Raw genomic sequence first — 6000 nt, forward strand, 5'->3', positions numbered from 1 at the left:
GGGGAAACAGACAAGGTGCTGTCCTTTTGTTCTTCAGTCTAGTTGTGAAGGACATCACTTCACTGGCCCATGTTGGCATTATCATTGTGCTCTTCCTGCGGGAGGCAGTTACTCACCATCCATTGGACGGCCGCTCACAGCGGCTCACCGCAGCTCATGCCAACTGCTGCCCGGCCCCACTGCAGTCTACGCCGTCGCCAGCGAATCACAGCAGCCCAGCTCCAGGTTGAGCTGTTGTTCACCATTTTAGCTGTAGAGGGCGCAGCGTCACTGGGATCAGAACCCGGGCCCTGCTGCTTAGAGCTGGTGTCCCAAGCCACTTTTAACCAACTGTGCTACTCGGCTGACTCTAAAATAAACTTTTAATCTCCACAATCTTAAACAAGAATAAACCAAACACCTGAGGAAAAGATTTAACATGGAAACAGAAACCAAAACAGAAGAAACATAATTTATAAGTAAAAAATATACAAAGAGAAGAAATTTCAATAGAAATTTATCATAAAAATTCTCAAATTAAGAGATGATATTGCATCTATGAAAAACTGAACAAGCTGTTATGAAAAGGAATATTTAGGAAAGAAAAAGATCAAATTTACAAACATGATAGAAGAAATGAAAGAAGTTTTGGAAAATAAAGTTGAGAAATACCTCAGAGAAAGCAGAACAAAAGGGCAGAGAGATGGCTGTAAGAAGAGAAAAAAGATAATATTAAATGATTAGTCCAGGAGGCCCAACATCCAAATGATAGAAAGATAGAACAGAGAAAACAAAGGGAGGAAATCAATAATGAATAACTCAAAAATTAACTAAAACTGAAGATAATACAGGCTGCAGGGTTACACCAAGTTCCCAGTCAAATGAATGAACACAGACCCCTACAAAGGCACATCAAATTGCAGAACCCTGTGGACAAGAAGACAATTCTATAGATGGCATAGAAGAAGGAAAGGATGTGGAACTGGTCAGAAAATAGAATGGCTTTGACATTCTTAGCAGAAAAGAAATGACTCCAAAATCCTGAAGGAAAATGTTTCCAACCTAGAACTCTAGAACCTGCTGAAATTTCCATTAAATATGAGGATTATTAAAAACATGTTAAAGTATGAACTGTTTCAAAAAATGTATCTCCCATGCATAGTTTTGCTCAGCAAGATAATGAAGAAAGTCCTCCTGAAAATCAGGAGAGTAAATCAAATTAAAGGAGGAAATGTGAGACCAGGAACCAACAGGCTGATGTTGAAGGAAGATCCTAGGATGCTAAACAGGTACCCACACAGAACAGTCAGCTCAGATGGGAGTGTGACCTGTTGAGGGCTCTCATCCCCATGCCTCAGCAATACATCAAGTAAGAGGAGGAGGGGGCCATAAGCAGTAGATAGAAACCAGAGGGAGGCCAAGAGAATCCAAAGTCTGAAGGAAAAGGGAAATCGTAGAATGACAGCTGTGCTTCGGGCCCAGAGTGCAAAGAGCACAGACAAAAAACAAAACAAAACAAGAGGATCTCTGTGGGGGAGGTGAGAGAGAGAATTTTTCCAGGAAAATAATGGAAATGTCTAAGTTTACTTGATATGATTGACCTTGTTGAAAATTGTACTTAGAGGATACTGATAAATGGTCGAGGGAAATAGCAATGATTGCACATTGCATATACACACGCACAAGAGAGAGAGAGAGAGATAAAAAGGAGGAGAACATAAAAATACTCATAATACACTAAATTTATCAGCTGTGAAGTAAACATAGTACTTACTTAGGCCTAATAATGTAAATATTGAATATTGATTTAGCAATAATACCTCAAGGTCAAATGGCGTATATTAGGAAATCTCATGTAATTTACTATTTTATATTCATGGAAAACATACAAATATATATATATATATATATATATATATATATATATATGCTCAAAAGATATTTGATAAAAATTCAACATTTTTTTTATTAAAACAACAATAAAAACTTATAGTAAGCTAGGACTAGAAGGAACCTTTGTGTAATTATGGGTATCTGTCAGCAACAAAACATGCATTAAACAGCAAAATACTGTAGGAACTTCAATTAAGGTAAGAAAATAAATCACACTTTCGTTGCCATTATTCAGTATGTCTTGATGAGTATGAGTTCTTTTTTTTTTTTTGTAATTGTTTTTCCTGCCTGACATCTAAACCCCAATCCTGTGATTTGGAAATTTCTCACTGATCGAGGAACTGGAAACTGCCAAGAAACACTCCTTTCCCAACTTTGCTTGCCACTGTACTGTGCATATGACACAGGCTTCGCCAATCAGAATCAGAGACACTCAAACAAAACCTTGAGTCAGAAATTAATGCAGTGAAGCAAAGGCAGATGAGGAGCCACTTTGGCTTCCCAGGGAATAAGATGCCATTGGTACCAATGGGAATGCTGTCGGTGCTGGGGGCGCACACTGTGGTTGCACGGTTCAGTAGCAACAGCACTAACATGTCCACCAGGTGGGTTTATTTTGTACTTGACTCTTGCTGCTTCACTGACCTCTTTTCCAAATATGATTCTCTAGTTTTCCCTTGAAAACTAATTTTTTATTTTTATTTTTTTGCTAAAATTAACCAGAGTCTGGTTTATTCTGCTGTTTGAAATGAAGTACCATGATCATTTTATGGCAGCTCTAACAAATGTGATAAAACAAAAAAATTAAGAAAAACAAATATTGGAAAAGAAGAAACAAAAACCCTCATTAGTTGCAATTTGTATGATTTTTCTACATAGAAAATTGTGGAAAGTTAATAAAAAATTATTAGGCTAAATAGATAATTTAGTAAAGTGGCCAACTATAAGATAATATATGTTAATATTTTTTTAATTTACAGAGATAACACATACAACCATTTATTTGAAAATACCCTTAACAAAGACAAAAATAAAAACAGAGCAATGATATACTTATGAATATATTCAACTAAAAGCGTGTAAACCTATGTGAAGGAAAAGTTAACAGTTTACAAGACTCAATACAATGGAGAGGTGTAACAAAATAGGGGGGACTCAGTATGGCAAAGTTGCCAAGCTTCCCCAAATTAAACTACAAATTCAGTGCCATTTCTATTTAAATTTTACTTTTAAAAGTTACTCATTATAAATAGTTGATTCAAAAGTATCCATGAAGTGTAAATCAAAGCAACAGAAAGGAAATTTTGAAGCAAATTGAAGATTGGTCCTATTAGCTATCACAAAATACAAGGAAGCTATAATAACTTAAAGAGTGTGATATTAGTACAGGAAAAGAGAAATAGCCTAATGAAGAAGAATAGACAGACAAAAGAAGACACACATTCATATTTGGCATACAGCAAATATAATGTAATATTTTAAAATAGTGAAGAAGAGAAAAATAATCCAATAAATTGAAGGCCAATATGTTATTCATTTTTATAGATAAATTTATAGCTCTATTTTACACATCATATTAAACAGTAAATTCCAAGTTGATTAGAGTTAAAGGTAAAACTGCAAAATTGTTCAAAAGCTATATAAAAATTTGAAAATAATTTTGGGGATAGAAAAAGCTTTGGTATGTGTAACATTTCAAAATATAAAAAACGACTGAAATTTTTGACTACATAAAATTTAAAATAAAATTTATGCATGATGGAAGACACCACAAAATTTTTTAAAATACAGATTGTAAGAAAATGTGTGCAGTGTATCCTCTACAAAGGGTTAATAACCTTAATATTAAAAGAGCACCAGTAAATCAGTACAAAAGATAAAGGCTCCACTTGAAAAAAAAATAAATGTGAGATGAGATGCATTTGGGGCAATATATAGATGGATTAGGCTTAGTGTTTAAACTCTGGGTAATAAAGTAGTCTGTTACAGTTTCTCAGTTTTCTTTGCTAAGCTCTAAACACCATCAATCTCAGTGCATGGCTTCTATAATAAGCTCCCCCATGGACCAGAAATAAAAAGGACAGATAGAACCATCAGCAAAGTCGTTGGCTCAGAGACAGCCTGAAAAGTACACAGCAAGTTCATTCAGATCATGGGGTCCGTGGGGGAGCCAGGTGCAGAGCAAGTGCTGCAGGATCGCAGCACCTTCCAGACCTTTGAGGGGATGAATTTCATTCTCCATCTGTTTGTGGCTGGGCAGGGCTCCATAACCAAGGAAAAGGAGCTCTGTTGTCTTGGCAATGCTTAGAGAAAAACATTTTAGAGATGCTGGCCCCTTTGTTGGCGAAGCAAGTCAACAGGGCAGGCCAGGGTAATGATGTGAGTCCGAACGAGTTGGCTGAACAAGCTGGCAGAAGGAATCTGGAGAGGGTCACCACCATGGTGGAGTCAGGAAGTGTAATCAAAGTATCTGCTACAGCACCTGGAAGACAGGATCACTAACCTCTCTGCCTTTGTGGTATCTTCTCGAGGACCTCAATAAACAGGGTAGAGAGAGCTCTCCAATTTGCAGGATCTGGTGCTCTTGTTCCAAAAGCAGGAAGAAGTTCCATTACAAGCACTAAACTATAAAACTTTTACCTCTCTTCTGTGGTCTCTCTCTCGACGAGGCATGTCTTTTTTATTTGCTATATAAATGCTTTAAGTAAACAAAAAAAATTAATTATTAGAAAGGATTTTACCATTCATCTTTATAATGTGCAATACTAGCTTAAATGCAAATATATAAGAGCATTTAACTCATATGCAGAATCCCTAAAATCACAGTATTCATATTTCACAGCTTATACATACACATACATATGTATTTTGTTCTTACAAAATAAGTGGAAATACTGCACAAAAGTAACTCAACTGTTTATATTTTGCTTCTTGACACCTGCACATTCTCCCAACACTCTCGACGTGCAGCTTAGTGATGAATAAGGAAGGATCAAAAGGGAAAGGAACGAAGGGTTGCCCTCAATTGGCTTGTGGCTCAGTTGGTTAAGAGCTATCTCAAGAGTTTGAGCTCTGAGCAACAGTGGGTCGATTCCCAGCCCAAGCTGAACTGCTGCTGAGTTGCCAACAGGTGGCAGGATGGTTCAGCTAAAAATAACAAAACAAAACAGAACGAAGGGTTGCCCTGTCTTTCCCTCTGTCGTTTTTCAGTGCAAGATGAGGATTAATAGTTAACGTGTATTGATAGTTTACATGTATTAATAGTTTACATGCTGTTTCACCCAGCATTTATTAATGATTGCTTGATAGATTAAATCTTTAAAAGCTTATAATGTGTGTACAATAGATGTACATTGTATTTTAATATTTAATTATTTGCCTGAATAGATATGAGTCAAAAGATCTTAAAGGGACATATTAATAAAAGTTAATCATGGGTAGAGTTTAATATGCTGATGAATGATTCATGTCATATATATGAGAATGAGTACTAAAAAAAATATAAACATTGTGAATATGCAGGTGGATACACACACGCGTGCACGTACACGAGCATGACTGCGCGCGTGCGCGCGCGCGTGCGCACACACACACACACACATTCATGTACTTTTTCAATTTTTTCTCCAAAACTGAAAATGAATGCATTTTGAAAAGCTAATTTAAATTTCTCACAGGTTGGCAGGGCTAAATTTTATCTTCTGTTTATGATTATTATATGTATTATCCATAAGACACTATCATTTCTTTACAAAATATTTTATTTTTAGTAAAGATTATATAATATAATAAAATTTTGGAAACTATAAAGAAAAACAAATAAGCATTTTTACTTTAAAACATTATCAGAAATAGCTTTATAAATATATAGCAAAGATTTTTTTTAGCCCCTATCTCATATTAAATGCCATACTATTTTGCAATTTCTGTAGTATTTTCAAATAACTAATCATACCCATCAGTGGCCTTACACTACCTATGTTTCCTATTTCAACAAAGCATTTGAAGTGGAGTAGTTTGAGATCAGTATCATTCATTACTCCTCAGGGAACTGAAATTCTAGACATCTGTCTTTGAGTTTCACTTCTCTAATCAACTCAAGTTTATAGATGGGAAGATAGACATCTT

Source organism: Hipposideros armiger, unplaced genomic scaffold (genome assembly GCF_001890085.2).
Source record: "Hipposideros armiger isolate ML-2016 unplaced genomic scaffold, ASM189008v1 scaffold_60, whole genome shotgun sequence".
NCBI classification, from domain to species: Eukaryota; Metazoa; Chordata; class Mammalia; order Chiroptera; family Hipposideridae; genus Hipposideros; species Hipposideros armiger.